This window comes from Puma concolor, chromosome C1, assembly GCF_028749965.1.
Source record: "Puma concolor isolate L17-30 chromosome C1, mPumCon1.1.hap2, whole genome shotgun sequence".
In the NCBI taxonomy this organism is placed as follows: domain Eukaryota; kingdom Metazoa; phylum Chordata; class Mammalia; order Carnivora; family Felidae; genus Puma; species Puma concolor.
The window spans coordinates 45,962,516-45,974,254 of record NC_141674.1 but is presented as its reverse complement, the minus strand read 5'-3'; positions in this window follow the sequence as shown (position 1 = coordinate 45,974,254).

Genomic DNA, 11,739 nt, shown 5'->3' with positions numbered 1-11,739 from the left:
ATACTATTACTGATAACTAGTTATGCCAATCTCTTGTCTCCCCGGAAGGCTTTCTTTGAATGTTTGATGAATGAATAAAAGAAGGAAGGAATACTATTTCCATTACCAACTTCAGAGGGATTTCAGACTTTGCTTTTTGTCCAAAATTAGTCTGCTCATTTTATCTATCACTGCTTAGAGCCAAAAATAATTTGTTTGTATGGGCTAGAGGAAGTTAGTATTGTCCTTTATAAGCCAAATTTGAAATAAAATAATAGTTTCACTTAAAAGAAATACGCTTCTTTTTTCCAGGCCATACTAACCTTGGAAACAAATAGAAATGTTTACAGGAACTGAGTTTTCCCTGAGGTGTTAGTATGTTCTGACCTGTCTATTCTCTGTGTAACCCAAGTAACCACTACTCTTTCCCATTTCCCATGTTCCCCAGCACTTGCTTTTCCATCTGGCGCCCACTGCTGCTTTCTTGATCCCCAAAATTGAGGAGGAGGGATTTTTTTTTTTTTCCTCCCAGTGACTACAACTCTTTCACAATTGAAAAGGTGATCTCGGGGGTGCCTGGGTGGCTCAGTCGGTTAAGCGGTTAAGCGTCTGACTCTTGATTTCAGCTCAGGTCATTTAATTTCAGCTCAGGTCATGATCTCACAGTTGGTGAGTTGGAGCCCCACATCGGGCTTTGCACTGACAGTACACGGAGCCTGCTTGGGATTCTCTCCTCTCTTTCTGCCCCTTCCCCCTCTCACACATGCACGGGCTCTCTCTCAAAATAAATAAACTTTAAAAAGTGAAAAAAAAAAAAGTGAAAGGCGATTTTGTTCTTTTGGTTTAGACCCCATTATACAACGCAGAACTTGAAACAAATGTCTCAGGAGGACTGAGCACCGGGAGGAAGTTATCATGCACGCTCAGCCCCAACCCGTTATCCCTGCAAACCATAGTAGCCCAGCCCTGGAGCACCTGTCTCTCTGCTCCTTCTACCTGCGTGGGTAATTCTCCCCTTCTCAGGGAACACCTTCCACTTTTTCAAAGACTGGAGGCAGCTTTTATTTCCCCCCACTTTGTTTTTCCTCTTTGTGTGATCATCCAAGTGCCCCAGAAAGCTGCTCCTGATGCTGGGAGAAAGGGAGAAGGCACGTAGGGAGGACGTCTCTGTGCAAAGTTGACACTTGGGTTCCCTTGCCAGAATTTAGAAAGTGAGCATGTGGTTGGCATCCCTACCGTGATCCTGCTCTCATACGCTTTCCTGATTTGATCCTCTTGATATCTCACATAGATCATGTAACAAAGTGTGTGGAATGTCAGGCTTACTTGGCTGCAGACAGAGATTAGGGATATGCTAAAAATCATAATGCATAATGAGAAACTTATCACAGCATCTCTCATGACTTTTTCCAGGAGAAAAAAAAAAAAAGAATTCAAAGCAATCTTCAACTATATTCCTGGAAATAAATAGGTCTTTAAATTTTTCCTCAGGAGGAAAAAAAAGAAACCACCTTAAGTATCATCCTCTATTTTTTAAAATGTATATTTCCAGCCTTTTATAATCTTTTTCAAGTCTTGTTTTGGGAACAACAAAGAAAAAAGTAAAAATAAATTTGAAGGCATTCTTTTTGTTTTGCTTTAAATCTGATTCTAATTCTCTTTAATAAAACTTACAACCATTTTTTTTTTTAGATTCAAGTTAGTTAACATACAGTGCAGTATTGGGTTTCAGTAGAATTTAGTGATTTATCATTTACATGCAACACCCAATGATCATCCCAACAAGTGCCCTCCTTATCGCCCATCACCTATTTAACCCATCCCCCCACCTGCCTCCCCTCTAGCAACTCTCAGTTTGCTCTCTGTATTTAAGAGTCTCTTGTGGTTTGCCTTCCTGTTTTTATCTTATTTTATTTTTCCTTCTCTTCCCCTATATTCATGTTTTGTTTCTTAAATTGTGTATATGACTGAAGTCATATGTTATTTGTCTTTCTCTGACTTATGTCACTTAGCATAATAAACTCTAGTTCCATCCATGTTGTTGCAAATGGCAACATTTCATTCTTTTTGATCGCCTAGTAATATTCCCTTGTGTATGGATGTGTAGACCACATCTTTATCCATTCATCAGTTGATGGACTTTTGGGCTCTTTGCATAATTTGGCTACTGGACAATCATTTTTAATGTAGCTTTTTTTCAGGTAACTGTTATCAGGTCTATTGTAAAGGTGAATCATTGGAGGAATTCTTTTGGTAAGCTAAATGCTAATCTTTCAGAATGTCATTCAAGCCTCAAGAATTTTCTAGTGCCTACCATGCTACATACAAAAGAAGTAACCCGTGAACAATGCCCTGAAGCTCACCTTCTCAAGAAGACTTGTACTAATGAAACAATTTGTTTTTTCCATGTTTATTTATTTATTTTGAGAGAGAGAGAGTGGGGGAGGGCAGAGAGAGAGGGAGAAAGAGAATCACAAGCAGGCTTCGTGCTGTCAGTGCAGAGCCTATCTCGGGGCTCAATCCCACAAACTGTGAGATCATGACCTGAGCTGAAATCAAGAGGCAAATGCTTAACCAGCTGAGCCCCTCAGGTGCCCCACCATGAAACAATTTAAAAGTAAGTCATTATTTTTTGACTTATTCCTTTTTAACCCATGAATTAAAATGGCACCTCTTATTTTTTTCCGCCAAACTCTCTTTAGTTGCATAGGAAAGAAATCACTGGACTTTTGTTACTTTTCATTGCCTGTGACATAAATACTCTCAGAAACATGGGCTTGTAAAAAAACAGTCTGATTATACACTCTTCCTGCCCTTTTCTATACTCCCTCACTCGAAAATCTAAAGTATCTTTATGATGCCTAGAGAGAAAACGCTGAATCAAGTGGTGATAGCTTAAAATAAACAACCTGGGGGGGGCATGTGGGTGGCTCAGTCAAAGGTCCAACTCTTGATTTTGGCTCACGTCATGATCTCATGGTTTGTGGGTTTGAGTCTGGTGTGGGTCTCTGTGCTGACAGCATGGAGCCTGCTTGGGATTCTCTGTCTCCCTCTCTCTCTCTGCCCCTCCCTTTCCTCTCACACAAAAATCAATAAATACACATTAAAAAAAAATAACCTGAAGGCAAGGAAGATTTTTTTAGAGAGATAATGAATCAAAACTGTCTTTGATAAGTCCCATATTTCTAAGTACCAGCACTGACTATGTTTCTTGAATCCAAAACTTGGCCTCAGCCCTGAATTCGTTCTGCAAAGACTTTCCGCATTAGTTGTAAAGACACCTGTCTGTGGTTAACTCTCACCAGTTGTTCCATACTTTGCCTCTTTTGCCTCTGTAACCAGTTTGTTGGTTAAGTCTGCTCTGCATTTTTTAATGTTTATTTATTTTTGAGAGAGACAGAGACAGGCTCCAGGCTCTGAGCTGTCAGCACAGAGCCTGACGCGGGGCTCGAACTCACGCACTGTGAGATTATAGACCTGAGCGGAAGTCAGCCGCTCAACTGACTGAGCCACCCAGGCACCCCAAGTCTGCTCTGCATTTTTATATTTACCTGTTTTTCTACGACTGCTACATCCCAAGTCTGACTGTCTTAACATCCTGCTCCTCCCCCATCAGGGCAAAATTTATTCTACAAAATATGGATGCACCCTAGCAAACTCTAGGCTTTCCCCTTAAAAAAGGTTGCCTTGTTAATGAATAAACTGGGAACTCTGGCAAGTTTCTCATCACACCAAGTAACCCCCAGCTTTGTCACCCACCAGAGTTTAGCAACATTGAAAAGGAATTGTTTTTTCCTCCTCTTCAGGAAAGAGGGTGCCATAAACACTTATTCTTGAACTTCTTTTAAAGAGTCACAAGCCTCTTGAGAGGTACAGATGAGGAAATGTTTGGATTGGTAGTAGAAGGAATGAACAGCTTTTATAAATTGGAGAAATGAATTCTTAGTTTGGTTAAAAGTACATTCTACACCTTATTTCCTGTTCAATAAATGGAACATTTTCATGGAAATAAGCCAAAGGTTTTATGAATAGCTCCTTACTTTTTCTCATCTGTTAGGAACATTTTTCAAATGTACATTAAAAAATAAATCCCTACAAGAATTTTATGTTCTCACTCATTTGCTGCTGGGAGCTTTATGTCATAGCGTTGTGTCATTAAGTCTTAGCTGAATTTGTATCTGATAGAATCCTTAGCATAGAGTCAAGCATCAGATAAAAACAGCTTGATCTTATTATATTCCAAATATTTCTCAGCATTAAGCCAAGAATTTTCAGATTTCGGGTGTTAACTATTTTGAATCACTTTACTATTTCTGCCCTGATATGTGTGAGTTTCTAAATGAAAATCTTCTGAATATTCATTACAAATCTGAGATTTCATGAAGTTGTGATTTTTGGATAATTCATTTAGTCTTTTTTTTTTAATTTTTTTTAACGTTTATTTATTTTTGAGACAGAGAGAGACAGAGCGTGAACAGGGGAGGAGCAGAGAGAGGGAGACACAGAATCTGAAGCAGGCTCCAGGCTCTGAGCTGTCAGCACAGAGCCCGACGTGGGGCTCGAACTCACGGACCGTGAGATCATGACCTGAGCCGAAGTCTGACGCTTAACTGACTGAGCCACCCAGGCGCCCCTCATTTAGTCTTTAAATTGTCATCACATGGGGTGCCTGGGTGGCTCAGGTGGTTAAGCGGCCAACTTTGGATCAGGTCATGATCTCACAGTCCGTGAGTTTGGGCCCCTCGTCGGGCTCTGTGCTGACAGCTCAGAGCCTGGAGCCTGTTTCAGATTCTGTGTCTCCCTCTCTCTGCTCCTCCCCCATTCATGCTCTGTCTCTCTCTGTCTCGAAAAATAAATAAATGGTAATAAAATAAAATAAAATAAAATAAAATAAAATAAAATAAAATAAAAAATTGTCATCACATTTTTACCTATAAGAAAAAAAGAAGCCAAGGTGACTTGTACTAAGAAATCACACCCATTCGCGTCCTCAAAAGTTTTGTCAGGAACAATTAAGTTTCCCGCAGGAAGAGGATATGCATACGTGTAAAAAAAAAAAACACAAGCAAATTCTGTTTCCTTTTGTGTAGCAACATAAAAATAATACTGTCTACTCTTGTCACATACTTCATCTCTCTAATATCAGCTACAGAATTGGAAAGTCATGGTTTGGAGAAGCAGGGGGAATTGCAGAGATGGTATCTCTCCATTATTTGTGAATAACTCGCAAAGATGCAATTTCATATGAACTTCATTTAAAAATACTTCATGACTTCAGTGTGAGGTTTACATCAGGAAAATATACAACTGAGCCAAGTGAGTCTAACAATAATTTTATAGAAGTCGAAAGGTTTATTTTATGTGCTGAATGGTAATAGAAACCAGTTTGCATTCTACTGTTTCCATTTTCATATTTTTTTTTTGAATTATCATCACTTTCTCATTCCTGTATATTGTTGTCTGCTGTTTACTGTGAAGGGACTGCATTATACAACCTATTTGAAATCTTTTTAACTGTGTTGTTATGGTGATAGACCTCCTGACAGGCTCGTAACTACATAATGTGACTCTCTGAAGGTTTTCCCAGTAAGCAAATCATAAAAGAAATCAATGTGGAAAGAAGTCGGTTCAAGAACTGATTTTTATCGATAGTATAGTAAATGAATAGTGAATACCCTAAAGATATTTGGTAAATGTATACAATCTGTTTGTACAGATTTCTCTCTCTCTCTCTCTCTCTCACACACACACACACACACACACACGCACAGATGTTCATGTGCACACAGCTTATCTGCAGGAAAATACTTGAGGTATATTAAACGAAGCATGCTTAACTTATTTTATTTAAAATAAAATCACCTCACCGAGAGAAGGAAAAGTGAGAAGTGCCACATAGGCAACAGGGGAGAGAAAAATAACTACATTAATTCTCCCATGATTTTAGAATTGAAAAAGATTAAGAACAACATATTCTGGTTTCTGTGTGCATGGATTCATTTAGTCATTCAAAAGACATTTATTAAGTGCTTTTTTGATGCCAGGGCTTTGACGAGGCCTTGGGTATGCAAAGACAATACATACTGCTTCTGTCTTCAGAAATGAACGATCAGAAGGCATAATAATATATAAAATGATAGAGATAAGCACAGGTGCTACGGAAGCCCCAGAAAGAAATTGATATGTTTTGTTCTGTACTTTCTTAGATTTAATTAATGTATCAGATCGCTTTCTCTAAACTACTAGTCTGGCTTCCAAACAATCACGTCCTTTGTAAGTGGTTTTCCAACGAAATACTAAAATGTTACTTAAATCTGAAAGGATATTTTAGAATTTAACTCGTTTTTGTAACTCAGGGGTATGACTTGGCTCTTTAATCTGCAGTCAAGACAGGTGATACTACTTTACGTTTAACCCCCAATTTTTCCTCCCCCACCTCCCGTGTAGGAGAGGCATATACTTCCCCACCACATTGATGAGGGGCTTGGCCATGTGACTTGCTTTGACCAATGGAATGTGAGCAGATGTGACATACACCCCATCCTTGAACAGGTACTAACATGCTTGCATGGTTTGCTCTGTCCTCTTAAGCTTCTGATCTCTGCCAAAAGAATACCCTTTCTCGGATAGTCCTGAGCCGAAAAAAAAAAAAAAAAAAAAACATATAGAGCCCATCAAAGCTGTAGGCAATGCTCAGAGGCCTGTGAGCATGAAATAAATCTATATTAATGTAAGCCACTGGAGTGTTAGGGTCGCCTGGTACTATAGCAAAAAAGAATTAACTTTTTGATCATAGCGTGCTTGTGAGAAAAACCATAAGCAATATAAAGAAAAGGGGGGACTTTGAAGTGACTTTCAAAACAAAGAAGCAAATGTTACACATCGATTGTCAAATATGTGCCGTGTGTCACTCTTAACACAATGTCTGCCTTTTTGTACCAAAGTGCGTGCAAAGGATGCAAATACTTGCCATACGATAGCCTACAGGTATGCCTGCGTGCCTCTGTGTTTGTATTAATAATTAATAATAATGTATCTGTCATGATTCCCCTTTTATTATAAAATTGAAAAGAAATCATTTTCACAATAAAATCCATTGCCACCAATCTAATTCAGTAAAGAAAATGACATGATGAAGACGAGTTTTGTCCTAATGAAATAGGACTTTAGGCTTATGAAATGCTTCAGTTTTCACTCTCCACTAATGGCCACGGGAAGCAAAATAAAGGAAAGAAACTGCGTTGTAGGATTGTAACTGTGTTTTGTGTAACTATACACCCAGATGCATATGGTAATAGAAATAATAATACCAAACATTAGTATTTTCTCATTTATTGGAGGGTTCTAGTTTGACCACTGAGAAAGATTTCTTGTTCAATACTGTGCATTAGTAGTAGCTCTCAAAATTTTAAAGTCATCTATGACTAACACTCATCTTGTTTATATTTCTGCTCTGCAGTATTTGCATATTATAGTTATTTGACTATCTGAAAACAACCTCCCTGTTCCAAAATTCATTCTAATGTTGAAGATTTGTATGTGTGAATGGAGAGAATGTACACGTATAAAACATAACGATACTATGCCATTTCCAGCGTGACTTTTTTTATAAACTCTAAAATCATGCAAAAAAGCATATTTTTATAAATTGAGAAATGTTTTATAAGCACCAGCGGGATATAAACTTTCTTCGCAAAAACACGTATTGGCTCATTCCAGAGCTATCTACTATTATTCATCGAAATGAAAGTTATTTTTACAGTTGATTTTTAGAGCAGTTTTTCATTGTACCCTGCAGATATATTAATGTGTTTTTATCATTTGACATATTATTATAAATAAATCATTTTATCTTAAACTTATGGTGTTTCTCCCATGCTTATATTAAGAGGAAGTGGGGGACGAGTGTGAATCAAAAGAAGTATCTGTAATAGTCCCTCCAGGAGTCCCTGTAGATTTTTGCCAGCTTGAGACTGATTTTTTTAGGGGGGGGGGGGGGAAGAAATACAATAATCTAAAATATAAACAAAAATGTTTCCCCAAAGTTCTTTGAATCGAAAGAGAAAATATGTTGGGGATGCACCATATAAATTTACTAGAATCCCTTTGCCTATTCCATGTGAACCCACAGCCAAAAAAATGAAGCTTATGGTTGCACAGCTGGAGACTTATTACTTCTTCATTTAATAAAAATAAAACCACGGGTGATTGTGTACCAGTTGGTCTGAATTTGTGCATGTAGCAAATAGGTAATGAATTACTTCCTCCATTTTCTCTAGGTGCTGAATAGATGCATTTATCATGAACCTGTCATATACTGAATGTAGGAGACTGGATACTAAGGCTGAAAATAATATTTTGAAAGGGCGTTTTGCCTATTCATTCCTTGATTTGTTCCTTTGTCCTTCTCTTCATTTATTTATTCATTCACTTAACAATAAATATTTATTGAGCGCTTCCTGTGAAGTAGGCGCTGTGCGAAGTTCTGGGAATACAGCGGTAATAAATAAACACAGGAGGAGCTCAAAAGACAATTCCAGATCCTTCTCAGATTCACTCATCCATTTATTCACGTTTATTTCCAACACATAGTACAATGAATAGAGTCAAACAAACATGGATTTAATTTGCACTTAACAGCAGGGTGATCTCGGGCAAGTTGTTTAAATTCTCAGAGCCTCAGCTTTCATACCTGCTGTTTACCTTGAAGAATGACAGAGTGGATTACAAACATAACAGATAAAACTGCTTGACATTTTATTTTCTCCTACCCCACGCCAAAGCTCACCTGTTCCCCACATGTTAGGCCCTAGGGATACAAGATGGATAGGACGCATTTCCTAAGCACTGTGCTTAGTTGGAGCTAATATAGAGAACTATCAAATGTGGTCCTGTCTCCTGGAAAATTAAATAACAATGAACACCATTTAATATATACCAACCATTGTCCTAAGTACTATTAGATGGATAAACTCACTCTTCTTCATACCAACCTATGAGATAGGAATTATGCACATCCTGTCTTTTTTTTTTTTTTTTAACTTTATTTCTTCTGGGAGAGAGAGAGAGGAGGACAAGGACAGGGAGAAAGAGAGAGAGAGAGAGAGAGAGAGAGAGAGAAAGAAGAATCCCAAGCAGGCTTTGTGCTGTCAGTGCAAAGCCCCAGGGGCTCAAACTCACCAACCGTGAGATCATGACCTGAGCCAAAACCAAGAGTCAGACGCTTAACCTTAATCGACTGAGCCCAGGGCCCCTACATCCTGTTTTCTGTGAGGAAGCAAGGGAAGATTAGGCCACTTAGCCATAGTAACACAACTAGTGAGTAGCAAGGTGGAATTCAATCCCAAGCAGCCTGTCTCTGGAATCTGTGTTCTTAGCCACTGCCTCTTTTTTCCTTTTTATTTTTTTATTCTTTAGTTTACATCCAAGTTAGTTAGCATATAGTGCTATAATGATTTCAGGAGTAGATTCCAGTGATTCGTCCCCTACATGTAACACCCAGTGCTATCCCAACAAGTGTCCTCCCTAATGCCTCTTAACCATTTAGCCCATGGCCCAACCCACAACCCCTCCAGCAACCCTCAGGTTGTTCTCTGTATTTAAGAGTCTCTTATGTTTTCTCCCCCTCCCTGTTTTTATATTATTTTTGGTTCCCTTCCCTTAAGTTCAGCTGTTCTGTATCTTAAAGTCCTCTTATGAGTGAAGTCATATGATAGTTGTCTTTCTCTGACCAATTTTGCTTAGCATAATACCCTCTAGTTCCAACCACTTAGTTGCAAATGGCAAGATTCCATTCTTTTTGATTGCTGAATAATACTCCATTGTATATATATACCACGTCTTCTTTATCCATTCATCCGTCGATGGACATTTGGGCTCTTTCCAAAGGGTTGTAGGGTAGTTCTATTTTTTAATTTTTTGAGGAACCTCCATCCTGTTTTCCAGAGTCTTAGCCACTCCTTCTTGAAGGGAGGTTACTAATACAAAACAATATTTGGTAAACATCTTATGAGTGGTCTAAGCCGTAAGTGAATGAGGGGAGAGAAATCAGGGCAAAGGGTCAAGATCTTTAAAAATTGATAACACTTTAGTAGAGAGAACAGTGGATAATGATAAGAGATATTATTGGGGTTTCAAGAAGATTTTATTTTATCTCTCTAGAAAAATGATTCTTCCATACGTGTAACACAAATCTATTATGCTGGGTATGAGCCATTCTATGTAGTGGAAATGAAAACCATATTTAAAAAATAATTATAACTTTGCATTACTTCTGATTTATAGAAGTAATATGTGCTAACATAGAAAACTAGCAAAATGGTAAAATATAAAGAAAAACACTTTATTTTTTTTTTTTTAATTTTTTTTTTCAACGTTTATTTATTTTTGGGACAGAGAGAGACAGAGTATGAACGGGCAAGGGGCAGAGAGAGAGGGAGACACAGAATTGGAAACAGGCTCCAGGCTCTGAGCCATCAGCCCAGAGCCTGACGCGGGGCTCGAACTCACAGACCGCGAGATCATGACCTGGCTGAAGTCGGACGCTTAACCGACTGCGCCACCCAGGCGCCCCGAAAAACACTTTAAAAATCACTCCTGGTTTCACCAACTGAAAAGATAATCGCTTTAATTTTAGGAACATTCCCTTGGATTCTCTTTCCTGTGCATATTGTATTAAATGTATTTTTACATAAAAATGGGCAATACACTTATATGCAGTTTCAGACCTGTTCTTTTCACTGAATATTTTATCCTGAGCAACAAATACTATTTTTTTATGGATGTCCCAACAGTGCCTACCCTCCTCGCCTGTTTTACCATCTCTGTAACACCTACCTCCCTTGACGCGCTGCTATGTCAAATGTTACTTCTTTATTTTGTTCACCTGTTGTTCCTCCCCTCCCCACCCCCTACACACATTCAAGAAAGTAATCTCCATGAGAGCAAAAATATGTTTATTCTGTTCTCTACTGTGTCACCAGTGCCTAAAGGAGGCTTGGCACACAGTGGGTATGCTATTTATTGAATAAATAATGTCCAAGAGGAAGGGATAATAGCGCCATCACAGGAGAGAATTCCTGGATTTAAAACTCAGTCAGATAATGTGACTATGAAAACACATATTCATGCAGTATACATAGTCAATTATTCTTACCTCTTATGTCATTTCTGGTTATTTGGGGTTACACACACAGGTACAATAAATTAGATGGTTCTGGATTGCATGCAATTTTTTTTCACGTAAGGAGTTCTTCTCAGAATTCTTCTTTTTTTTCCCAGAGTTTTCTCTTAGATCATCTTTTTTTTTTTTTTAATTTTTTTTTTCAACGTTTATTTATTTTTGGGACAGAGAAAGACAGAGCATGAACGGGGGAGGGGCAGAGAGAGAGGGAGACACAGAATCGGAAACAGGCTCCAGGCTCCGAGCCATCAGCCCAGAGCCTGACGCGGGGCTCGAACTCACGGACCGCGAGATCGTGACCTGGCTGAAGTCGGAGGCTTAACCGACTGCGCCACCCAGGCGCCCCTTAGATCATCTTTTTTATCCTGTCTTTGCATTGTGCCTCGTGCGTTCCTGATAATCCTAGTTCCCACCTCCTTCTAATTTGGGGTTTGTTTTCAGTGACCATCTGCAATATGTCACGGATATGTATTTTCTCTTTGAATTTGATTTCACTTTGATTGATGGTCTGTCTGTTGGTGCGTTCGGTTAGGCAGGTCTTGTAATGCATGCATAGACCTTCCATTAAAATTAGCCAG